General features: G+C 45.1%; 1 long non-coding RNA gene across 5 annotated transcripts in view; it reads left to right on the top strand.

Annotated features, from left to right (window-relative positions):
- Positions 1 to 21,323, top strand: part of LOC147572465 (uncharacterized) — a 68,963-nt gene extending 47,640 nt beyond the window's left edge. Inside the window, exons 6-9 of one of the 5 annotated variants that reach the window (XR_015246383.1) lie at positions 5,232 to 5,336; positions 12,657 to 12,759; positions 15,853 to 15,984; positions 17,534 to 18,080. This is a non-coding gene — a long non-coding RNA (uncharacterized LOC147572465). Of the gene's footprint in view, positions 1 to 5,231; positions 5,337 to 12,656; positions 12,760 to 15,852; positions 15,985 to 17,533; positions 18,081 to 19,426; positions 19,523 to 20,978 lie in introns of those variants that run through there. The other 4 variants (XR_015246386.1, XR_015246382.1, XR_015246385.1 and 1 more) reach the window with 4 other exon arrangements.
- Positions 21,324 to 25,785: the final 4,462 nt, after the last annotated feature.

Raw genomic sequence — 25,785 nt, 5'->3', positions numbered from 1 at the left:
AGCATAAACTTGCATCAACTGGGCAAACCGATAAACTTCCACTAAGGAGGTCTAGAAAGAACAGCATACGTCACAGACGCTTTTGAGTTAAGTGGACATTTATATCTGAAATTCTTTAAACATTTTTTTTTTAGTGTTTAGTTGTTTTTGAGACAGAGGGAGATAGAGTGTGGGCGGGGAAGGGGAGAGAGAGAGAGAAGGAGACACAGAATCCGAAGCAGGCTCCAGGCTCTGAGCTGTCAGCACAGAGCCTGACGGGGGGGGGGGGGGGGGGGGGGCTTGAACGCACAGATCATGAGCTCATGACCTGAGCTGAAGGTGGAAGCTTAACTGACTGAGCCGCCCAGGCGCCCCATATATATGAAATTATTATTCACCAAAGTGCAAGGCACCAAGTGGGAGTTCAATGCACTTAATTATACTTTAACTCATTGAAGATGAATGGATGGGGAGACTCATGTGCAGTGAGCAGTCATTCTAAATGTGCAGAGAGTTTTGGGTAGAGAACTCAGGGGGTGAGCTTGGTGGATCTTTGACACTCTTTGGCTTTTTTTTTTTAAATGTTTATTCATTTTTGAGAGACAGAGAGAGACAGAGCATGAGCAGGGAAGGGGCAGAGAGCGAGGGAGACACAGAATGAGAAGCAGGCTCCAGGCTCTGAACCGTCAGCACAGAGCCCGACGCGGGGCTTGAACTCACGAACCGTGAGATCGTGACCTGAGCCGAAGTCGGACGCTTAACTGACTGAGCCACCCAGGTGTCCCTTGGTAACCACCATTCGACTTTCTGTTTCTGCAGGTTTGACTTTTTTTAGATTCCACATACGAGTGATACTATACAATATTTGTCTTTCTCTATTTGACTTACTTCACTTAGCATGATGCCCTCAAGGTCTATCCATTTTGTGACAAATAACAGGATTTCCTTCTTTCTCTTGGCTGAATACTCTTCCATTGTATACACCACCACATCTTCTTTATCCATTTGTAGTGAATCTTTAAATACTGAACTAGATGCATCATATTTTCTGTTGCCTGTTGGTCACTTGGTGAGGTCTTTTGGAAAGAACTGAAGATAGCATCTTGATCTTTGAAACCCAGGGACAACCTAGCATTCCAGGAATTCAACCAGCATGCTTTTAATGAGCTGGCACACATTGATTCCACATCACCTTCCATATTAGGCTAAAATAAAGCCTGGCTTAGGTTTTTAAAAAATGTTTATTTATTTTTGAGAGAGGGAGGGAGAGAGAGAGAGAGAGAGAGAGAGAGAGAGAGAGAGAGAATGAGTGGAGGAGGGGCAGAGAGAGGGAGACACAGAATCCGAAGTGGGCTCTAGGCTCTGAGCTGTCAGCACAGAGCCCAACACAGGGCTCGAACCCACCAACTGTGAGATCATGACCTGAGCCAAAGTCAGATGCTTTACCGACGGAGCCACCCAGGCGCCCTAAGCCCTACTTAGGTTTTATCTGAGGCTTGGATTGAAAGTTATACTCTATCCCATCCCATAACAAAAATATATATATATTTATACTATATACTATACTGTATGCTGTATATTTATACTGTACACTATATAAATATATATATACACACACACATATACATGTACAAAAGTATATATATATACACACACACACAAAATATATATATATATATATATATATATATATATATATATATATATATATGGTTTGGCTCTTTCCCTGCTCTGGTACTTTTCTAATCAAATCAGCAGTCTTATTATTTACGCTCTACTTTCCTCAGTCTCTTCACTGTCACACTAACAAGGAGACAGGAGACAGCTGTGGAGATGAGCACTGGGGATAAAGATATAAATGGCCTTGCGCTGGCCCTCAAATGGCGGCCTCATGGTTTTTGGTAGGGTCAGCGTGTTGTAATTGTGTGAAAAATGTAACTGCAGAAGTGCAGAAATAGAAGCCCAAAGAAAGGAAGTTACTTTCCGGTAAGTTCGAGTCAAGAATAACAGAAATGAGCAAAGCCTTCAGAGTAGCGATGGCACCTGAGTTGAATGTACTCATTCGACTTTCGATTGTTTATCGAGCAATAATTTTTATGAATCTGGTCTGGCCTTCATGCTGGAGATACAGCAGTGAATAAAGAAGCAAACGATAAATAATAATAACAGCGGTGAACAAAACTAAATAACAATTAATAAATATTTATTATATTATATAGTATTAAGGGAAATGGAGAAAAATAAAGCAGAAAAGGGAGCTAGAGAGTCCAGGTGTGGAATAGGTGGAATATTAGAGGGTGAGTTTTGATCTATGTGAAGATGATGCTTTTTGAGAAAGCCATTTTGATGGTGGCATCAAATGTCCTGATTAAAATGCATAAGCTTTGTATTAGTTACTCAGTAATATGTGTAACAGACACTCTTGATTCTTACTCAGAATCTAACTACAATCTCTTTTCGGACAACTATCACTTTCTACTTAGTTCATTTTTGTATTGTTTGAGTTTCTTACAATCATACATTATTATATCCAGAAAAACAAAAAAAATTTATATATATATATATATATATTTTTTTTTATTTGAGAGAGAGAACGAGAGCAAGGGAGAGGGGCAGAGGGAAAGAGAGAGAGAATCCATGCTCAGTATGGAGCCTGATGTGGGGTTCGATCCCACGACCCTGAGATCATGACCCCAGCTGAAACCAAGAGCTGGGTGCTCAACTGACTGAGCCACCCAGGGGCCCCAGAAAAACAAGAAGTATTTTTAAACTCTGGGACTGGGTTGGATTTTTAGGGACACACTAGTTGTTATTCCCTAAACCATTACTATAAAGGAAGTTAATTATATGAAATATAATATTTCATATTAGAGCAGTACTTACAGAACAGTACTCAATTGAGAATTTCCCGGGCTGTCTGGACTTAAGAATAAGAATAATATTTTGGCTTGGATATCCTCCCACCCATGTTTAATGTGTTACTCTAAATCAGGGCACCTGTAAGAAAGGGGTGTGCACCAAATGGAAAAGTAAATACCGTATAAAGCAAAGCAAATGTATTTGGTAAATGCGAGTACTGACTATGATCATTGTAAATTTGAGGAGAAAATTTGAGGAAACAAATGAGTTCCTCAAGAATTAACAGATACGATGGCGCGCCTGGGTGGCTCAGTCGGTTAAGCGTCCAACTTCCGCTCAGGTCATGATCTCGCAGTCCGTGAGTTCGAGCCCCGCATAGGGCTCTGTGCTGACCACTCAGAGCCTGGAGCCTGTTTCAGATTCTGTGTCTCCCTCTCTCTCTGACCCTCCCCCGTTCATGCTCTGTCTCTCTCTGTCTCAAAAATAAATAAACGTTAAAAAAAAATTAAAAAAGAAAAGAATTAACAGGTACGAGATGGTAGCTACACTTGTGGGAAGCATAGAAAAGTTAAGTCACTATGTTGTACACCTGAAACTAATGTAACATTGTGCACCAACTCTACTCAAATAAGAAAAATTAAAAAAAAAAAAAAAGAATCAACAGACACCTTACATAGAAGTTTCTGAGTTGGGAAACTTTTGAAAACATAGGACTTTTTGATGACATTTAGTTTGCCAGAACATCCAACTCATTCCTGATAAAAATCCCTGATTCCTTGAAACAATCACATTGAAATGGATCGGACCCCCTTTCCTAGACTGGGGCACTGTCTGGGGGCAGTGCTCGGGCTGAGATGCTACAGACCCGGCAGAGAGTGACTCTTGCTGGGGTCTTTGTGGTTCTAAGACTGGGGAAAAGAGCCGTCCACACTTCTTCCCTCTGCGTCTCCAAACTAGTTTGGTTCAGGAGTTTTAAAAAAAAGGCATGTCCCTGCAGGAGAATTACTTGGGGGTTTCATCAAAAGTGCAGATGCCAGGGGCTTAGCTCATACCTCTAATCAGAATCCCGGTGTCGATGCTTTCTTCTAATAATTACAAGTACGGATGCCGCTGTTACGGTTCGAACTCAGACTTGCCGTGTTAGACGCTAACAGGAGTGATTCAATTATACATTCGTTGATGTACATATCATATGGCAATTTCTCAGCCAGAGAGGAGCGCTGCCCCTAAAAGGAAAAGACTTTTGCTCGGGAATCCCAGGAGAGTGTTGTCCGCAGGCTGAGTGAGATCTGTGGATTCTCAGCAAAGACGTCCGTAGCTATCCAAATTGTCCTATCTCTGGAAGTCCTTCTCCCGCACCTCAGGGAAGGGCTGCGACTCCCAGAGACACTTCGCGCGCCGGGTAAACTTTGGTTTTGGTCAGTTGCTCTCCCCTCAGTCGCCTCGGAGGGTGTCAGATGGCTTATCTCCCTCTGGAGCGGCAGTCCCAACGGCAGGCTGCAGGCCACCCCCGCTTATCACCACTTTACACGGCTTCTCCAAGCAAATGGTGAGCCCTTCTTGACTCTGGGGCGAGAGCCCTATTGATGATTAACTTCAGACAAACATCTGGTTGTCATTACCAGTGGCAGCAGACCAGAGCGGGGCGCTGGACGGGCTGGTGTGGTCACCTCGCGACCATCAGAACTAGCTATAAAGAAAATTTAACATATCCTGTAATTACAGTCTGCCCGGCACAGAGGGACGGAGGCCTCTGCAGATCTGATTTCAGGCCCAGAGAAAATGTTGATTGTATCTGTTCCACACATTTATTTACTCAGAGGTCGGGAGGCCTGCTGAAATACAGCCACCCCGGCCCTGCTTTTCCTGCAGGCCCAGAGCGCCTTCTTGTTTAGGTCAGGAAGCTCTTGCGTGGCTCCAGGCGGATGGTCCCTTAATGCTTTTCCAGGCTTTGGAATTTGGGCGGGTGGACGTGGAAGGGAGGATCTTGTCTGGAAGCAACAATCCTCACCCTCCACGGCGCAGGGTGCCCTCTTCAGGTGCTCCCCTCAACCTTCCGGCGATGCCTCCAGTGGCTTCCCCAAAGGCGTCTTCTTCCTCCCTGGCCGCGGGGAGAGAGTCTGTGAATTCACACCTACGGCTCGTCAAATACGTGTGAGACACGCGCTTGGCATTTTGATCACATTTTCTCATTTGCTCCTCACAACTCCCTGTGAGTCACACGTTAGCATACCCATTTAAAAAGGAGGGAAACTGAGGCCAAGCGTTGTTAATTTGAAGGCAGTAATGGTGTCTCCCCTGACATAATGTGGGAAAGAGACCTCCTCGCTGCCACCCACAGTGGAAGGACGGTAATGAGCTTACCCTTAGGGTCTTTGTGGATTTTTTGGCAGAGTGACCTCAGTGCTACGGGCTGGAGAATCAGACTGATAAATGCCACGACTGTCCTGGGATAGAAGCCATGGGAAGTCAGTAAACTGGACACGCCTGCCTTCCAGGTATGACACTCTGAACACTGAGACACGTGTGGAGAAATAAGAGTAACCCCCAAGCTCAGAGGTGATATCATCAGAAGGGCGACCACAGGATTCAGGCAGTTTAGTGGGGGTCAATCACCCAAGATGGGCAGTTTGTGAAGCGGGTGGGAAGGGCTGGTTTTAAAGTTACGAAGAGGCGATGGGTTGAGTCTTTGGCTTCCGTTTGTCCCTCTTTCAAACCCTACGTCCCTGAACTGTCTCCTTTCCCCCGTCAAATGCAACCCTCATGAACAGACTGCATGAATTTGTTCAACCAAGGGGTTTAAATGGCTCACGTCAAGGAGTGGAGAACAGTTCATGCATTAGCAAGTTGATTAGGGAAGTTTGGGAGTAGACGGTGTCCTAACTCATGGACAGGTTAACCGCTGCAGGGAGGCTGCCCAGGAGGAAGTAAGATCTGGAAGCCCTCCAGTGGACGAGTGGGCAGGCACAGGAGAGATACCACACTGCGGCTTCTGCGGAAACCTAGCCCCGATCCAATTTTCCATAAATTGGGACATGATGCAGATTACCAGGTGGGGACTTGGACTCAGTTACCAGCACGGCATGTAAAAAAGGGCTGGGGCAGAATTGCTTTTCTTCCACCTGGGGACAGGGGCAGGGCAAGACAAGTTATAGGAGGACTGGCTTGATGCTCACTTGGGGTGTCTTCGATCATTCTTGTCAGAGACCAGACTTGGGGGCAGGGTAAGCCCAACGGCCATAAGTGAAGGAGGAGGAGGGCTGTGTAGGAGCTAGGCCTCCCTGTCACACCTGCCACACCCCAGATCACTCCTGGCAGGCCTTGCCTACTCTACCTCTGGCCATTTCAAAGAGGGTAACACTGAGGAATTGGAAGGTTGGCATGCATATACCTGGACATACCAAATGGTGTATATGCATGAGAGAGCAGGTGTTCGGGGAAGTATTCTCCCAGCTTGGTCTCTTTCACATTAGTTATCATGAAAATTCCAAAATCCTTGGCAAATTTATACAAGTACACAGAAAATCTAAACAAAAAAAATCCACTGTAAGTGCTAAAAGAAAGTAATAATGATATTCTTATGCTTTAAAATCCTTGGGGCGCCTGGGTGGCTCAGTCGGTTAAGCGTCCGACTTCAACTCGGGTCACGATCTCGCAGTCTGTGAGTTCTAGCCCCACGTCGGGCTCTGGGCTGACGGCTCAGAGCCTGGAGCCTGGTTCGGATTCTGTGTCTCCCTCTCTCTCTGACCCTCCCCCGTTCATGCTCTGTCTCTCTCTGTCTCAAAAATAAATAAACGTTAAAAAAAATAAAAAAAAAAATAAAATCCTTCACATTTAGGAGCTGATGTAATGACAAATAGAGGGAGATTTCTAGTCAATCGATATCTAAGAGATTCTGGTTAAACGTGATGCTTTTTTCCCACCGAAATCCCACTAAAGTGATGAGAAAGAAAAAAAAGGAGTAAACTTATAAGAGAGAAGAAAAGAACAAAATCTGGACACTGGAAAGTGACTAGACCAGTGGTAAAAAGCTGCAGTGTGGAAAGAGTTGAAAATTAAACACCTGTTGGCAGGAAGCAACAGTGAGAAAAGTGAGCTCCGAATCCTGGGGAGAATCCCAAATGGGAGGCACCAGTCTGAATAAAGAGCCCCGGATCTTCTTCACCAACCTTGGAAGCCAGGCTCCTGCCGTCCCCTAATTTCTAGACCACTGGCAGTTTATTCTCAGGGTAGGCAGGAAGAGAGAGGCCCTGTTCAAGCATACCAGGCATAGCAGTGGAAGGGGGCATCACACAGAAATCAGGAGGATTAAGTAAAGGTTTACATACCAACCATTGATATCCCCAGCTTCCTTTTCTGAAGCAGCTTTTGGAATGTGTATAATCAGGGTTATACCCTCCTGTTAGGGAACAGAATGCTTTGTCCTTGGGGAAACTTGCTGAAGAGAGAAGAGCTAAAGACACACAACTCTGAGAGGTTCCCCAAGGGACGACCAAGTCTCCACCTATAATGAAACTCACAAATGAGAAGAAGACCTCAAAACAAAAATGCTTCTAAATAAAATTAATATTTCACTCATACATAGGAAAGAATAATCAAGGGACACCAGGCATTTGAGAAAAGCCTCTAAGATGAAAATAGAGACTATAATTAGAACAACAACACCACCACCAATAACAACATCAGAAAATGGGGACTCAGAGGAAGGAAAGACAATGTAAGCGAGCAACGCACACTTAAAAATAAATCTCTCTAAAATAATACCCGCAGAAATATATAAAAACATATTATCATGAAGGAATAGCATTCTACTTAAAAAGGAACATTCAGAGAACAGGAAGAGCGTTTGCAAATTAAGAAGCAAAATATTAGTGGTCAATATGAGGGTTGGAAAACAAAGTTGAAGAAATCTACAAAATAGAACAAAAAGTAAATGGACAGAAAATATGAAAGAAAAGATCAAATTAAATGACCAGGCCAGGAAGTAATAGTTGTAAAAAGAAAGATCAGAGAAAACAGAAGGGAGGAAATGATCTCCTAACTGGAGTTCCAAAAAGAAAGAACAGAGAAAACAGAAGAGAGGAAATTGTCTAAGAAACAATACAAATGAAGGATATGAGGTTCCAAATTAAAAGGACCCAGTGAGTGCACATTAGAAAGACACACTAAACATCGCTGTTAAATGTCAGAACACTGGGGACACAGAGAAGTTCTTAAAAACGTTGACAGAGAAGAATAAAAAAAAGTGGAGGAAGGGGAGAAGGGAGAGTTGCTGTTCAATGGGCGTAGGGTTTCAGTTGTGCAAGTTTTACAGATCTGCTCTACAACATTGTGCCTATAGCTACCAACAGTGTATCGCACACCTACAAAATTAAGAGGTAAGATTTCACGTTAACTCATGTTAACTGTTCTCACAATTTAAAAAAAAAAAAAGGAAAAAGGGAAAAAATGATCTCCAAGGTTCTTTTCGCAGGAAGGTATTAAAAACGGGGTTTCTCTAAAGCAAAAGAGTAATCCAAGAAAGCAAAACAAGGAATCCAAGAAATGTGGGAGAGAGGGCATTCCAGTATAATAGTGAAGGGAGATGAAATTTGTTTAGGTAGAAAGCAATCAGCCCAGATTGAGCAGAAGGTTAGAAGGCTCCAGAAGGGTGATGTTTGACAAAATATGAAATTAATAGATGGCCTAGTATGCTTCTCTGAACAATGAACATCTTGAAGGAGAATTAGTGACAAATACAAAGCATAGTAACTAAAGAAAAATCTGGGTAATTATTGACTCCAGGGAAACAAACTTGTTCGAGAATGAAATGTAATTGTAGTGTACTACATGGCTTACCTGTGAATAATATTCATAGATCCATAATAACATAAATGCTAAATATTGATATAATGAGAAAATGTGATACAGCTACGTAATTGATTTGTTCCTTATTTAAATTGCTCTACATCCTCACCAACACTGTGCCAAGTCAGAGTATCAGCTGGCCTGTGTTCCTTTTTGGAGGGTCTGGGGAAAGAATCCAATGAAGTTTATTCAGATTGCTAGTAGAATTAATTTTCTAGTGGCTGTACGGTTGAAATCCTTGTTTTTCTGCTAGTCTTTGGCTGAGGACTGTTCTCAGCTCCTAGAGGCCACATCTTCCCACCAACAGTTCACAGCATGGGTGTTTGCTTCCTTCTAGCATAGCTGGAGTATATCTGTCTGTCCCCCTCTTCTGTTCTTGGCTAGAGAAAACGCTACACTTCTAAAAGGCTCACGGGATTAAGTCAGACCCACCTGGATAATCTCTTTATCCTGCAACATGTCCTGCAACATAACCTAATTATGGAAGTAAAATACATCATTTTTCACAGTCCTGGGAATTATGTAAGGTATGCATACCATGGGCAAAAAAGCCTTGGAGCATGTCGTAGAATCTTGCCTACCACAATTAGATTGGGAAAGGAAGAGCATATTCGCAAGAGAAGGGGGTGGTGGTGATGGTTAAGAGAGATGAAATGCCTTCTTCCCTTGCAGAGCAAAACCAGATAAAACCTAACGTAGAGAATAAAACGATAGCTATGTTAAGTACGTCATTTAAAATATACAGGTAATTACCTATAGGAACTTTTAAAAAGTAAGAAGTGGTTGCCTGTGGGGAATAGACTTCAGGGATAGGGTGGTGTGAAACAGAAGGCTGGCATTTTTCATGATGTGCCTTGAGTATTCCTGTATTTCAATTAATCTAAGATCCTTTGATTGTCTAGTGCATTCTGATTCACAGTTGTTACAACGTGAAAAATGCGATTTGCCTTACATTACTGTATATAAGTTGACATATCTAAACACACACACATACACACATACATACACACCCACTCTGTTGAAAAGAAAAATCAGAAGCAAACCACAATTAAAGCCAAAGAATAATTTCTGTTTTGGGTAAGTTAGTATGTTCTGGCCTCGCGCAGAATGTGTGGCATGCTTGAAGACAGTCTAAGACACTCTGCGGACGTCAAATAAGTCCCTTAGAGCATAAATAAGCAACGGGAATGTTGAAGAGTGATGGTAACTGGAAGTATAAATACATAATCATTCCCCACGATTAAAAACTTTTTTTTTTGCCTTACCTCCTAAGTCCAAATTTAAGAAAAAGTGTGAATTTTATTTTATTCAGAGATTTTATTTTTAAGTAATCTCTACACCCAGTGTATGGCTCGAACTCATGACCCTATCGACTGAGCCAACCAGGTGCCATGAAAAAGTGTGAATTTTAAACCATAAGAGAATAAATTTGGCATTAGCTTTGCATCTCTCTCTCTCCATCATCTTTTTTTTTTTTTTTTTTGCATTTGTAAGCTAAGTTCCAACAAGGAACTAAGAGTCTAGCAGGCTATGAGACACTCTGCCAGAGTAGGGAAAGCATGATATAGCTGGAACGGGGTAAGTGAAGGACAGTTATTGTAGAAAATTGAGTTGGCAACGTCATGTTTTTCAATCATGTTTTATATAATGATTGACGTCTGCATATTTTCTTTAATTAGCCTGACTTTACCCAATTCAATCATTAAAATATTCACTGCTAAGATAATCAAGTTTTTCTGGTCTAGTGGCATATTTATGTCATCAGTGTTTAGAAGTTTGGGGCTCAATTTCTAATAGTTACTCCCATCATTTCCTACTATCTTGTAATGGTAGATTTCACATGGTCAATATACTTCAAAGCCTTCTGGGCAGGCACTGATTTTCATTGTATAATGGTGAATGAGGATAAAAATAAAAAGAATAAAAGGCTTGCATATTTTCCATGCAATGCTCATTTCTGGAGCTCTTCGTTTCTTTGTGCAGATCCAGATTTCCATCTGGTTTCATTTTCTTTCTGTGTGAAAAAGCAGAAAGAAAATTGGGGTATGAGGCGTTCATTCAGCGTCTGTGTGCCTAAACAAGTTTTTATTTTGCCTTCATTTTTAAAACAATATTTTTGCTGGATATAGAATTCTAGGTTGACAACTTTTTTCTTTGAGTAATTTAAATATGTAGCTCCAGTGTCATCTGGCATGAATGATTTTAATGAGAAGTCTGATGTCTCTTTTTTGTGTGTGTATATAATTTCTCTCCCCCCCTCCCCTTTCCGGCTGTGTTTAATGTTCTCCTTATCTCCCCTTTTAAGCAATTTTGTTGTAACATGCTTTGGTGTAGTTTTCATGTCCCTTGTGCCAAAAAGCTCATTGAGCTTTTCGGATTTGTTAGTTTATAGTTTTCATAAGACTTGGACGTTTTGGCCATTATTTTTTCAAATATTAATTTGGTCTCGCATCTGTCCTCCATTTTTTTGGGATTCAAACTACACGTCTTTTAAGCTTCTTGAAGTTGATCCACAGCTCACTGATGCTGAGTTCGTTTCTCTTTAGTTATTTTTTCCCCTGCGATTCATCTTGAATACTTTCTATTGCTATGTATTCAAGCTCGTTAACTTTTTCTTCTGAAAAGCTAGACCAGCATTAATTTCACCAGTGTAATTTTTAAATCTCAGACATTTTGGTTCTCATCTTTGGAAATTCAAATTTTATTTTCCTCATATTGCCCGTATTTCTATTTAACATGCTCAATTTTTTATTTAGCTCCAGATTTTTTAACCTCAGCAAAATAAAGATGCCTTGGCCGACTCCGAGCTCCATTTCCTTGACCCAGGGAGACGGCATGACGCTGTGTGTCCATGGGTTTCCCTTCCCCAGGCTGCAGCCTGGAAACTCCGTCCAGGAAGTAAGCTGAGCAGTCGTTGAGCCCGCTTCCTTTCTTGTCTCTCAGGGATCATCTCCCTTTATCACATGATGCCCAATGTTTTGAAAGTTACCGTTTCACGTCTTTTGTTTCCTTTATTAGTTGTTTCAAGTGGGCTGGCAATTCGAGCCCTTGCTACTCCATCTTAGCTGGAAGTGAAAGTCAATTCGTTGTATGTAAGTCACTGTTGGCTGCATTTTAGTCAAAGAAAGCTCCTACCATTTCCCATAAAGTCAAATATCACTTATAGGTTGCTCAGTTCTCCCTTAAACTTTTGAACTGATTAGCTCCATGAGCTGATATAAATTGAAAAAAAATGATTAGAATTCATTTGAGGAAACTTTGGCTTAATGAAAACAATGATTAGAATTCATTGGCAGAAACTTTGGCTTAATTGAAAACAATGATTAGAATTCATTGGCGGAAACTTGGGCTTATGTTCCAATTTGGTGGACTTGTTCTTCCCCTGTGCCCTGTGCTGACTGGTGGGAATTAAGATACTTCTCAGTGTGTACACGGGATTGGTGAATTGATTTTTTTGAATTGATCCAAGTCTGTTAAAAATATTAAATAAATTGATCTGAAATACTGTGCTTTATTTAATTTGATTTTCCATGTTATGAATCAACCCTACGAAATGCTATTCATGGTTTTCTACCAGCCACCTGGTTAATTCAGTTAAAAACTTGACATATATGTATGTATTTTCTTTTTCTTTTTCTTTTCTTTCTTTTTTTTTCCATGATTGTCTGCTCTAGTCAAGGGACCAACCTGTTTTCTGTGTCTCAGGTAGAGAAGGTAAAGCTCTATAGTACAGCTGTAACTGAAGAAAGAAAATTGAAAGTCCTAAATGAAATATTCATTCTGTAAGTGACGTGATTCAGTAACCCTTAGCAAATATGCCCATCACTACGGTAATAGGTCTGCTAGGAAAGATTAGATCTCCTGAGAGTCACCTCATTCTGGTGTCCTTCCTGCTCCTTTTGTCCTTAGACTTTGGTCTTTTTCTCCATTTCCTACATTAATATCATAGGGTTTTCACTCTTCATTACCAGGTTTTGCTGATGAAACCACGGAAGGCTGTTAATTATGTCTCGCTTCTAAGCCTGACAGTGTGGAGGGGTGCTCAACTTTGATCACGCTCTAATGAGTTGAGTGGTAAGTGTCGGACTTGTCTGCGAGTGGACTTGATTTCCCCCAGGCATATTGCTTTCGTGAGAGAGTGAGGATTGCAGTCACGGATAACCCTGATTGGTTGGCCCTCTCTCTTTCTCCTCATCTTGGAAAAACTTGGTTTTATAATGTCACTCTTTCTTGGTTAAGTGGTAATTTCTGGTAGTTCTTTTCAGTCTCCCTTAAAGATTTAACTGTACCTCCTAGCCCTAGGGTTCCTATCATCAGGATACTTCTCTTAGTACATGCTCTTCCTCCTTCCTGTGAAGGCTATCCAGGGCTGCGGCTCCAACAACTCCCTGTGCATGAAGGACTCCCCGGAGTCTATTTCTAGATTAAAACTCTTTCTTGGTAGGTTTCCATTGGCCTAAGAAAAATAAATCCACTCGGGGGTCCCACAGACTTCTCTAACTCTACACCACCGAATCCAAACACCTCACCTCGTCCCCCAAACCGGCTTTCCTTCTTGGCCTCTAGCACTTGGAGGATGATGCCACCTTTCCTCAATTGCTCCCAATGGAAACCCGAGAGCTACACTAAATTCCTCCTTCTCCCTGCTCCTACCCAGTCTCCAAGTCCAGTAAACTCTCTTAAAATCTGTCTCCTACCTCTCGTCATCGCCCTCATTATACAGAGACAGGAAGATTGCAATAGACTCCTTCTGACCGGTCATAAAACTTTAATTCACCTTCCTGCAAATTATCTCTCAAAGCCAGAGTCTTCTTCCTAACAAACAAACCTTATCTTTACTTTCCGACTCAAATTCCTCGATGATTCCTTCTACCGACAAAACAAAATCTAACCTTTTCTTCGTGATCTAGCCTCTTCCTGCCCGTTCAACTTCTGCCATTATCTCCCTTAAATTGATTTTGAGGCATGGTGACTTACACATGATTTGTAAAGAAAGGATGAATGGATGAACAGCAGTCCTCCGAATAAATACACCATACACTCTTAGATGTTTCTTTTTTTTTTTTTTTTTTAAACGTTTATTTATTTTTGGGACAGAGAGAGACAGAGCATGAACGGGGGAGGGGCAGAGAGAGAGGGAGACACAGAATCGGAAACAGGCTCCAGGCTCCGAGCCATCAGCCCAGAGCCCGACGCGGGGCTCGAACTCACGGACCGCGAGATCGTGACCTGGCTGAAGTCGGACGCTTAACCGACTGCGCCACCCAGGCGCCCCCTCTTAGATGTTTCTACACACACACGGTTTCTGCTGTCTGAAATGCTTTTCTCCACTCCACTCCTTCCTGGCACCTTCCATGATGCCCCCTTCCCACCCAGGTGGGCACTCTTCCCTTGCTTCCACAGCACTTAGCGCTCATCTCCAGGATGGTAGTGGTACACATATACTTTTTTTTCATCTTTTTTTAAATGCTTTTATTTATTTTTGAGATAGAGAGAGAGAGAGAAGTGGAGTGTGAGCAGGGGAGGCGCAGAGAGAGGGAGACACAGAATCTGAAGCAGGCTCCAGGCTCTGAGCTGTCAGCCCAGAGCCCCACACGGGGCTCAAACTCACGAACCGTGAGATCATGACCGGAGCCGAAGTCAGACGCTTAACGGACTGAGCCACCCAGGCGCCTTGGTAGTAGTATATTTATACTATCTTACCCTGAGTGGCGTTGGTTCTGGGTCGCAGTATTCAAATCGTTTGTTTGCTGTTTTCTCAATTGACTTAAACATTTTCCAGCGGGATGGGGGGGGGCGACTTTGCAGCTTTGTGTCCTCTAGGACCTGACACAGGGCCTGCACATAACCGGGGCTCAGTTCCCCTTTGGTGAGTGAAAGCATGCTTGTCAATAATCGGACGGGAGAGCTCTTTCGTCCCAACGTGGGAAATTAAGCGCGAACCAAAATTTAAAAAGAGTGTCTGCTGGGGAGGAACCGCGGTAAGTGGAAGCCACTTCCCTCGTTTGTGCCGAGTGGGGAGCAGAAGCAGATCTGGAACCACTTCCTCTCGCCCATCCTGAGAGCTGCTGCCCCGCCCTGACCAGCCTTTCCCTCCTCTGCGTCTCTATGTCTTTGGTTTTTGAGGAGAAGGTGAGGGGAAGATGAGAGAGGGAAGGTCTGGAGGATGTTTCCACCTAGACAAACTGGAGGAGATTTACCACTTCCAAAGGGAGGGTGGCCGGAAGTTTAAAAAAAATCAAAACTTTAAAAAATATTTTATTTTTGTTTATTTGAGAGTGAGAGCCAGCAAGAGGGAGCAGGGGAGAAGAAGGAGAGGGGGAGAGAGAACCTTAAGCAGGCTCCATGGTCAGCGTGGAGCCCGACGCAGGACTCGATCCCCTGACCCTGGGATTGTGACCTGAGCTGAAATCAGGAGTCGGACACTCAACCGACTGAGCCACCCAGGCGCCCCTGGAAATGTTCTTGTCTTGACCCAGTAAGTGCCACCTGGGACTGGCTATGTGATTTGCGGGGCTCAGTGGAAAATCAAAATGTGGCCCCCTTGTTAAACATTTATGATGAAATTTAAGGGAGTGACAGCAAAGCGTCAGACCCCGCGTGGGGCCCTTCTGAGCTGGGGCCCTGTGTGCCTTGAAAGGTTCACATTGCCCCGTGAAACGAGTCCTGGTGTTCCTTGAGGGAGGTTTCAAGTACTGGGTTTGGCTGATGTTTCTTTTACTTATTTGTTTATCTAGAAGTTTCTTTGAAATCTTCTGGACACTCAAAAAAGGGATAAACAAGAGTATCAATGTACCTATCACCAGCTTAAGAGACAAGTGGTGACAAATACATTCGAAATGATTTGTGTGTCCCTGGCTCCCAAAAGTAACCCTTATTCTGATGAACCACAGGAACGTATCATTCTGGTCCAGGTCGGTATTTTTTACTACAGATCCCCAAGAGAGATGAACTTTAAAGTGATGCAGGGGGAATATTTCCTGAAGTAACTGAGAAAGGGATTAAATCCTGTTGAGACCCAGGATCCACCAACTCCAAATCCGTGTGAAAAGGGAGTCCTGGTTTGCTCCTTGGCATTTTTATTCATTGTTTATATTTTCTTTAGCCCACCTCTACCTCCCTTCCTGCCCTTTGTAGAGTCTGTAAACCACACTTCCTCTTCTGCAGAATGTGTCTTCGTCCATTTTGCTTTACTTACGACCTGCTTCTTCTGTAATGCGAAACACCAGTCCAGGCCCCAGGCCCGATCTCCTTTCTCCTTTATGGTTATCCCGGGTCATGGCGCTGGGCATTCAGCGGGTGAGTCGGGTTGTGGCTTTGTGATGCTTTAAGTACGGCTGCATCTGGGAAGTTGGAAAAGCAGGGCTCTAGGAAGGCAGAATCTGTTGGAATTAAAAAAAGATATATATATGTACATATTTAAAAACTGGAGTGAATTGGATTCAGAGATGAATATTCAGCCAAGGCCACATTTGAGAATTATGAAGTGGGACTGGGGGGTGGGGGTGGGGGGGGGGAGGGGGGCGAGTCGTGCTCAGCCCCGCAGCTCCGTGCAGGGATCCAGGCAGCAAGAAATGTCGTGAATGTTGTGCCAAAAACGAGGGTGTGGCCTGGGCACTTGGACTCTGGGCTTGTCCCACACGGTCATAATCATTAAAAAATTAATAGTTTGCACACCCTCCATGCCTTCAAAAGATGAAAGCCTGGCACATCCTCCAGATGAATATTGGAAACCGTGTGGAATTTCACAGTAGTAAGAAAGACCATTGCAAATGGCTGGTTTTTCTGTCTTCAAGGATTTATCTACATGGTAGCAGCCGCAGTTGGGTTAGAGCAAGGGGTTTTGGGATGGATTTTGGCAGGCCTTTGATCTGAACTGACTGAAATAAAAGAAACAATGCATCCCTAATCGCCTGACCAGATACCTTACACAGCACCACTCCAAGCTCATGTGAATAATATGGTCACAAAATGCCAATAATAACCACCAGGATTTCCAGCGCAGGGAGTGATTGGAAATTTGACTCATGTGCTGCCCCCAAAAGTCGCTCTGGCCTAATTACTGTTAAAAACAGATGAAGATAAAAGTTAACATGGCCCCAGTGAGTCATCTCGTCGGGACTCACGTTACAGAAACAGCCATTCTGGGAGGAGAATTCTGAGGACAAAGGCTCTGAGAGTGGCCACAGACGACTGCAGAGAACAAGTCTGTTAGAAAAGCCCGTGTCTGGATCCCAGGAACTTAGCGCAAGATAACTGTTCTGTGGTAACAGCGGCTTTTCAATAGTCTTTTCCACGAGGGCACATGCAACTGCCATATGGGAATACGATCGACAGCCCCATTTCCTCCTAGAATAGAACTTTCCTAATTGCGGCTCTTCCACTCCCCCCCCCCCCCATATACTCTCTTACGCTTCTTTCAGAAATACTCTTCTTAATGAGTAGGGTTTGTCCGGCATGGGGAAGAGAGAGGAGGGGAGCAGGCAACAGGAAGCCTTGTCTGAAACCGGTCCCTTAGTGTCCCCCGGTAACGTGTATTGGCCCCCTTATAGATGAGGAAAACTGGGAGCCAGAGAAATCCTACAAATCAAATGTTCCTCTGTACGCGGAGCTCCGTGATCGACCGTAATATTCAACATGGCGGAGTCGTGTTGGGGGGAAAGCACAGGAAGTTTGGGGTTGAACCTTGACCCTGCCGCTGTTAGCTGTGTAAGGGACATGTTATTCAACCTCGCTGGGCCTCAATTTTCTCACTGATGACTTGGGAGTGATGACACGGACCCTAAATTAATGTTGTAAGTTACTTTACAAGGGGAGCAAGGTCTGAGTAAATAATTCTCTTCTATAGGAAAGGCCTTGAGGATGTGCTCTGGGTGCCGATGGTCTGAAGTCTGATCCTGGGCGCATGAAGGACCGTGGGTGTTCTGCGAATAAGTGCCAGTTGCGATCTCACGGATGTTCTCTGGGGAAGGGACAGTTTGTGAGAGCCCAGTTCTGATGATCCTTATGCCGAAATCATCGCTGTTTTCAAACTGGGAGTTTTACTTCTGTGAAAGATTGATTTGACCTCCCTCAATTTTCCTCCTTCTCCTGTAATTGCAACACATGTCCTCTCAGAATCAAAGAGGTTTCCCAACAAACACATCTTAAATACCGCACCCATACTGTCTCAACTGCTAAAGAAAATAAAGACATAATGGAAGGAATACAATACGAAATTTAAAAATCATGCAAAAATGGGGTTTAGGGATGCCTGGGTGGCCCAGTCAGTTAAGTGACTGACTCTTGATTTCTGCTCAGGTCATGATCTCATGGTTCGTGAGATCGAGCCCCGTGCAGGCTGTTAGTGCAGAGCCTGCTTGGGATTCTCTCTCTCTCTCTCTCTCTCTCTCTCTCTCTCTCTCTCCCCCCCCCCTCCTCTCTGCCCCTTCCCTGCTCGTGTACTTTCTCTTTCTCAGATATATAAATAAACATAAAAAATGGAGTTTACCATGGTTTATTTGTAGTAGCAACAAACCGGAAGTAACCTAAATGTCCAATAATAAGGGATCGCTAAGACAATGGGATACTATGCACCACTGAGGCATGGCTGTAGAATATGCAAGGTCCTGAGAAAATGCTAACAATATGCGGTGCAGTGGAAAAGATAGATTTAACTGCAACATCAGAATTTGAACGTGATTTATACGTGAATGATGAATTATGGATGCTTTGTTTCTTTTTGTTTAAATCACACAGAGCATAAAATTTACTACCTGAACTGTTTTGAAGTGGGTAGTGTTAAGGATATTCACATGGTCATGCAACGAATCTCCAGAACGCGTTCATCTTGCAAACCTGAAACTCTGTCCCCATTAAACAGCAGCTGCCCCATGTTTGCTCATCTGCAGCCTCTAGCAACCACCGTCTTATTTTCTGTCTCTATAAATCTGTTTGCATTAGGTGCTTCATCTAGGTGGGATCCGACGGTGTTTGTTCTATCGTGACTGGCTTATGTCACGTAGTATAGTCTCCTTAAACTTCACCCACGATGTGGCAAGTGAATGATTTCCTTCTCTTCAAAGGCTGCCCAATATTGCATTGTATGGATATACCACATTCTGTTATGCCTCTACCCATCGATCGACACTTGGGTTCCTTCCGCATCTTCGCCTTTGTGAATAATGATGCTCTGAACTCAGGGGTGCAAATAGCTCTTTGGGATCCTGCTTTGTTCTGGTCTACAAAAATCCAGAACCTGTGTTTATGACCCGGATGTTTTTCTGTCTCATACGTGACAGTCCCCTATAAAAAGAGCTCATGCTGTTCCAAGTCAGCAGGTGGGATGAACAGAGGACCTTAGATGTAAGGATTTCTGGACTCATCTGGGCTTTAACTCGGTATTTGTCCAGGAGTTTCTGTGGCTTCACACACTGTGCTCCTGGCCGGGCACCAGCAAGTCTTCTGTTCTTTCTGTCCCCAGCAGGAAGAGGAATGGGGGCAGAGGGGGTGGGGGGGGGGCTCTAGGTTGTCAGGTGAACAAGCTGGCGCAGTCCCCCGGCAGAGGAAGCAGTCTAAGGGAGAGCAGGTTAGAGCAGTGATACTTTATGGTTACTAATGAATTCCGTTTTATAGCCCAACTCCCTTAAATTGTCTTCCTGTGATTAATTCTCGTTCTCCTGCTCCCCTTTAGGCAGACGCTTGTTGATAGGGAGTGCTCAGTGTTGAATGAGTAAAACGTACTAATGCATGTTCTCTTCAGCCAGAGATAACCTTGCTTTAAACATGATGAATGCAACTTTTACGAGAGAAGATATCATCGAGAAGGGGGCTTGCGGCTTATCCATCAGACACTTGGGTATAAGCTCATCGCCTAGCAGCATTTCTATCTCCATCTCTCTCTCTCTCTCTCTCTCTCTCCTGACCATTTTGAATAGTCCATCTGTCTGTCACTGTCCCTAAAATGAAATGATGTAAATCACCCAGATGACTGTTCTGGATTTAATCAACCCCCCTCCCCACCTCCCCCCCCCCCACCTCCCAAGGACTCCACACCTTTTTCTTCCTCAGTGAACAAAGAAACAAAGAAGCAGCATTTCTGGGAAAGTCATAGAGCTTAAAAGTCATTAATCTACAACCATTAGAAATGATTCCTTTTGGGGACCAGAGAACAGTGTGTGTGTGTGTGTGTGTGTGTGTGTGTGTGTGTGTGTAGACTTTCACAGACGTGGAGACACAGCAGAGAGGTTTTTCTGGTTAGCATTGTACGCTTTGTATTTTGACACAAGTTGCCTCGATCCCAGACTTCTTAATTTTGGCCCAGGCCCCCAAAATGTAGAGAATACAGCCACCAGTCACCCGTGGTTGTTATTTAGAGAGATGTGTCTATATCAAGAAACCTCTAGCTAAAGGGGGAAGGCAGGGGAGGCAGGGGAGGTTGAGCTGGCACATTGATTGGGACTCAGCAGAGGTGCCCGCACGATGCACGTGGCCACTCGATAAGAGCAAGAACGAGCAAAGCAAAGCAAATTATTTTGTGTGAACAAATTATTTACACGGCTCGTTTCTTCCAGCGCTTACAAAGGCTCTCTTCCACTCTGGCAGGAGAAGACTGTTAGTTTAAAGAGGAAAAGAAAAAAATCTCTCTCCCAGAACTGATAACCAAATAAAATCCTGTTATATTTTCTGTCTAATAAGCACCAGAAATTCCATAACTCCCTTGATTAAGCATATTATCCTTCTTCAGAAAGTCAGCTTGATTTATGCAAAAAGTGATTTGGGCATACTTTCGCCGGCCATGGAGATTTCATAATTCCTAGTGTATGTCTGGAAAATCTCCTCTCGTCGAGTCCAAACCAAATTAATGTCTTCCAGAGTGACCTGAGGAATTAATGAGGTTTCTGCTGTCAGTTCTACCCATCCAAAGGTCAAGTAAATCATTTGCTGGCTCTCGGGCCGCTGTATTTTTGCTGCCTCTCTGACTCCACGTTCAATGATAACAACGTTGCAGATGCCTTTGAAATACGGCATCACAGACACTCTCCGTCCATCTGCTGGGACATATTTTAGGCTCTGCTTCTCTTTCTGCTGTAAACTCGGCCTTTAATGGAGTCCGTAATTGCTGATAAATGGGGTATCAATGAAGTCAGTGTGCTAAGGCTCCCTCATTCTTTTCTGCTGATGTGTGCTATTTAAGTCTCCTCCGACGTGACTTAAAATTATTGTGTGCCCAGCTCTTTAACTCCCCAACTGGTGTTCTTGGCTGAAGACTGGGGTTATTTATTTTTTTTCCTCCTCCTTCTTTTTTGGACAAGCTAAAGCTGGATGGCAAGACGCTTTCCTTGAGAAGCCGTGTTCTTCTTACCAGGAGAGGCTCCACAACCTGGAGCGTGATGATGTGCGCAGAATTGGCTGGAGGTTTTCGGATCTTTCTACCTCTTTCCGCCTCTGCCGCCCGAGTGTGGGGACCAGCTTCTCTGTGGACCCAAACTGTGAAATGATCGGAGGGGTGAAAACGCTTCGCAAGTGACTTGTCTGGTATCTCTGTACTGGAAGCCTGGAGTTTCAGTGTCTGTCCCTAAACTTCATCACTGTTGTTCCCTTGGGCTCTTTACTGATTGTAAATGAGGATGGAAAGTAAAAGCCACGATTGTCTTCCCCCCCGAGTCTCCTCATTCTCTTTGAGTTTGCGTTTCTCATGAGCATCTGGTTGAACGGCCGCTGCTAATGAGCCAACAATCCAGAAAGGGCTGGTAAATTCTTTTGTGGCTCCTTAGCCACGAGTCTGGAGGAACCAGAAGCCTGTTGCTTCCCATTTGTGCTTTCAAAGCAGAAACACCTAAAATTACCTGCTAACCAGCCAGCCATGTGGATGTACACATTTTCCAATGAGGTTTGAAACAGTAAAGCCGACAATGTTGCCCGAGTCTCCCTGACCTTTCCAACCTCAGTTTCCTGAGCTATGAAATGGGGATGGTCATACCTGCCGGACTTAGCACCGAGGTTTGACCTGTGGCTGCTGCTGCGGGCTGGCTTTTCTGAGCACTCATTTTTTTAAAAAATATTTTTTTAACGCTTTTTTATTTTTGAGAGAGAGAGAGAGAGAGAGAGAGAGAGAGAGAGAGAGAGAGTTGCAGCGTGAGTGGGGGAAGGGGAGAGAGAGGGAGACACAGAATCTGGAGCAGGCTCCAGCCTGTCAGCACCGAGCCCGACGCGGGGCTTGAACTCACGAACCTGGGGATCATGACCTGAGCCGAAGTCGGACGTTCGACCCACTGAGCCCCCGCAAGTGCCCATCTGAGCACGTCTTACGTGCTGATATGGAGCTTAGCACCTTCCCCGTATTATTTCATTAGATCCTTACAATAGCTGTATGAAGCACGTGCTGTTTTCAATACCACCATTTGGCTAACAAGGAGATAGAGGCCTCAATGAAACAGTGAGGTTTCTAAGGCATGTTTTGTAGCTCTTACTGGTTTCAAAATACATTTTCATCCGTTAATTTGTCTTTCACCCTCAAGAATTCTGCGAGGAATTTACTATTATGTTTCTTTCATTGGAGTTTAGAGAGAGGACAAGAGGCTTTCTCAAGGTCATACAAACCAGGAAGGGTTGTGACTTGAAAGAGACAAAGCAGTTGTAAACATGCCTCCGGGGGGGGGGGGGGGGGGGAAGCCATGTTGATAATACAATTCGATGCCCAATTGTCGTTGCTATGATATGATCCATTAACCCCCCGGGGGGGGGGGAGCAGCCTTGTCACACTCATATTTCAGATTAGTCCGTAAAACAAATAAACAATACGCCAAGCTACTGCAGCCAAGCAGAAGATGAAGCGTGGGACAAGGTGGGGCTGGAGAGAAGATTGGGAAGAAGTTTAGTGGCCTACGATGGCACTTCAGGGAATCTGGTGAATTTTGGGTCAGAGGTGGAGAGGAAACCCTGGTGAGTAATTCTGATAAAACTTTGAAAATGGCAGGCAGGCTAAACCTCTCTGGTGCTTCTTACCCGATTTTGATTTCGTTCAGCAGGGAGACACCTCAGAAATTTTTCTTCGGCTGTTTGTTTCTCATTTGTTGGAAAAACGGTGCACGGTACAGCTGGCTAGTGCCATTTAAAGTTAAGCAAAAAGGGGGGGCCTGCGCGGCTCCGTCGGGTAAGGGTCCAGCTTCGGCTCAGGTCATGATCTCACGGTCCGTGGGTTCGAACCCTGCGTCAGGCTCTGTGCTGACAGCTGGGAGCCTGGCGCCTGCTTCCGAGTCTGTGTCTCCCTCTCTCTCTACCCCTCCCCCACTCATTCTCTCTCTCTCTCTCTCTCTCTCTCTCTCTGTCTCTCAAAAATAAGTAGACATTTAAAAAAAGAAAAAAAAAGAACTAACTTCAGGGGGCCCAACTCGGGGAGGCTCTCTTGGAATTGTAGAGATTTGCTTTTTCCATCCCACTTACGGCTTCAGCACTTAACCTAGACTGAAGTCTAAGGTGCTTCCTCATTGCCAAGGTCCGACTGCAAATAGGAGTGGGTCTGCGGGTGTGGTGGGGTGGGGGGCGGGCAGGTTTTATTTCTCTAAAAGACAGTGGAATTGGCGAGGTTAGAGCACGCCGTTTGAGTAGGAGCCCCAGGAATAATGCCCACGGGGCCACTGCACTTAGTGGAGACTAGAATAAGCGATCAAGCGGACTTCTTTGTGGGGAAGAAAAACTCTTCTCACGGCCACCTACTGGTGCGAAACACTTTGCAAGTCAGTGGATACTTGGGCCTCATTTTTCTCACCCGGCAAGTGGGGCCGCTGGGGCTAGTAGGTCACAGGAGTATGGTGGATATTAAATGAGATAAAGGATGGGAAAGAATTTGCAAACTTGAAAGCATTAGCCCTGCCAGTGGTACTTGTTAGCGGGGGTCCTCGCCCCAACATTTTGGTAGGTGGAATCAAGGGAAAATTTAAATCAAGCCCCCCTTAAAAACACTGGTGGGTCAGCGGAAGTGCAGAAGACACGGGGGTAGATGGTGGAGACTCTAGGGTGCAGCTGGGCTCAGGCCTGGCTGCCGGAACGTCTTTGGAGTTTGGTGGAACCTTCGCACGGGCGTTTCAACCTTGTCTGCCACTGGCCATCTCGCTGCTCCAACAGCCAAACCCTAGCGCACAGGCCCTGAAAATGCGGGGAAATGAGTGATCTGTTTTCCCGGAATTCAGAACCAAAATGCTTTACCTTCAGGATCGGAGAGCCGGCCAGAAAAAAGCAAAATACAGTGCAGCATTATCTATTTAATCTACTAGGCACTGCAGAAATCTCAAAACAGAAATAAAGTGAAATGAAATGCTCAAAATTTTCCGACGTGCTATCCACAGGCCGCTGCAGGGACCTGTCCTCCTTGCCGCCTGTCTCTGGAGAGTTCTCTTGCAGAGGCTGCTGTGACCCCCCCCCCCCCCCCCGCCCGGGTTTGGGTAGCGTCTGCGTCCTCCAACCGCCCGGTCCTGACTCCTTTGGGCAGGCGGGCGACCTCCTGACCCGGGAGGTCCTGACAAAGTTACCAGCATCTCCGAGGAGGGGGGACCCCTCGCCTGTCTTCTCGTTTGGTTCGTGAGGCCGGAGGGCACAAAGGCATCCTGCACAGGATCGAGGGGGAAGAAGCCGTGAGTTCTGAGAGCGAACTCCAAGAGGTGACCTCCACACCCACGCCCAGTGAGCTCATCTGTGGGGGCCCGTGAAGTGTCTGAGAGGTCCCTGCCTCACGGGGACCATGGCTGTTGCCCCGTGATACCGTGACATGTTTGTGTGGTTGCCGTTTTTTAAAGAGCAAAATCCACCTGGCTGTGAGCACATGAGAGTCACCTGCTTTCGCGCCGGGCCTGACTCAAGCTCCAGTGGTGCCCAGCTAAGGCACGTTGAACGAGTGAATAAATAAACCAGGGGAGAAATCTGTTTCTAGGTGGGAAAATAGGACCCGTGTGTGGTGCTGGCTGCGAAGCGTGGTAATATTTTGACCTGGAGGATGGTTCTGGGGGTGGATTGGATTTGGGGCGGGAGCCAGCAAGGAAAAACAGGCTGCAGGGGGCCTTGGATGCGAGGCTCCGTAGGGCGGGCTCTGTCCTGAAGGCAAGGAGAAGATGGCGAACGTTTTGTTTTGTTTTGTTTTTTCAATCAGAATGTGATGTGAATGGAAATCTGTCATCTGTTTATTACCTATCTATCTATCTATCTATCCATCTATCTATCAGACAGAGGAAGAGAGGGAGAGAGACAGAGAGACAGAGAAAGAGACAGGGAGACAGAGAGAGAGGCAGACAATGGGAGCAGCCAGTTCAGCTGCCCCACCAGGGTCTGGCAAGGGGGGTACCTAGGGTATCTATGTTTGGGGGGGAAATCCGGTGGGGGCTGGGGGCACTGGCTCATCCCCCTGACACAGGCAGAGAGAGACCAGCTCCCTAGACAAAGAGCAGGTGGTTCCAGCTCTAAGTCTTGGCCCTCAGTGCGATCCTGGGCTCTCTGCATCCCCAAGAAGACCAATGAGAGGAGAGTCGTGCCGTGGGGTACAGTTTCTGGGTGTCGGCCAGGAGGCGCCCTCCTCAGCTGGGGGCGCCAGGACCCGGGGCCGCGCAGGGGCAGCTGCACCCACAACAGGGCGAACAGGGTGTGATCAGCCAACGTGGGCCTCGGTGCAGAGGCGGGGCGGGGGACTCACCGCGTGGAGGGATGCCCGGTGCACAAGAGCAATGCATCTGTGTTGTCTTTGATTCTGTCGAGCCCCCGGTACCTTGTGGAGTAGCAAAGACTTAGGAGGTTTCCAAGCACTGTCGGGGACATTGGGCAAGAACAGCGATCTGTTGTGCCATTGCTTGTACATGTGCAGTGTTTCCTCCTGGCTCTCTAAGTAATCTGCTTTTACAGCCATCTAGGTGGTTAGGGATTAGAAAGGTAGACTTGAAACGTTACCGTGCAGCTCACAAAATAAGCGGTGACCGGGAGGCCTTAACCGATGTTAAGTTCAGGCTGTTAAAAGCATAATGACTTACTGATGGGTGTTTGAAATACCATTCCCCCCATTTCTGTCTACACTGGAGCCTCTTCCCCACCCCCCCCCCCCCCTTCTTCCCTCTGTCTTTGAGAATGACATAATCTTCC

The sequence above is a fragment of the Puma concolor genome, chromosome E4, assembly GCF_028749965.1.
Source record: "Puma concolor isolate L17-30 chromosome E4, mPumCon1.1.hap2, whole genome shotgun sequence".
Taxonomy (NCBI): domain Eukaryota; kingdom Metazoa; phylum Chordata; class Mammalia; order Carnivora; family Felidae; genus Puma; species Puma concolor.
Note: the sequence above shows the minus strand (reverse complement) of the source record. Positions and strands in the feature narration are given on the sequence as shown.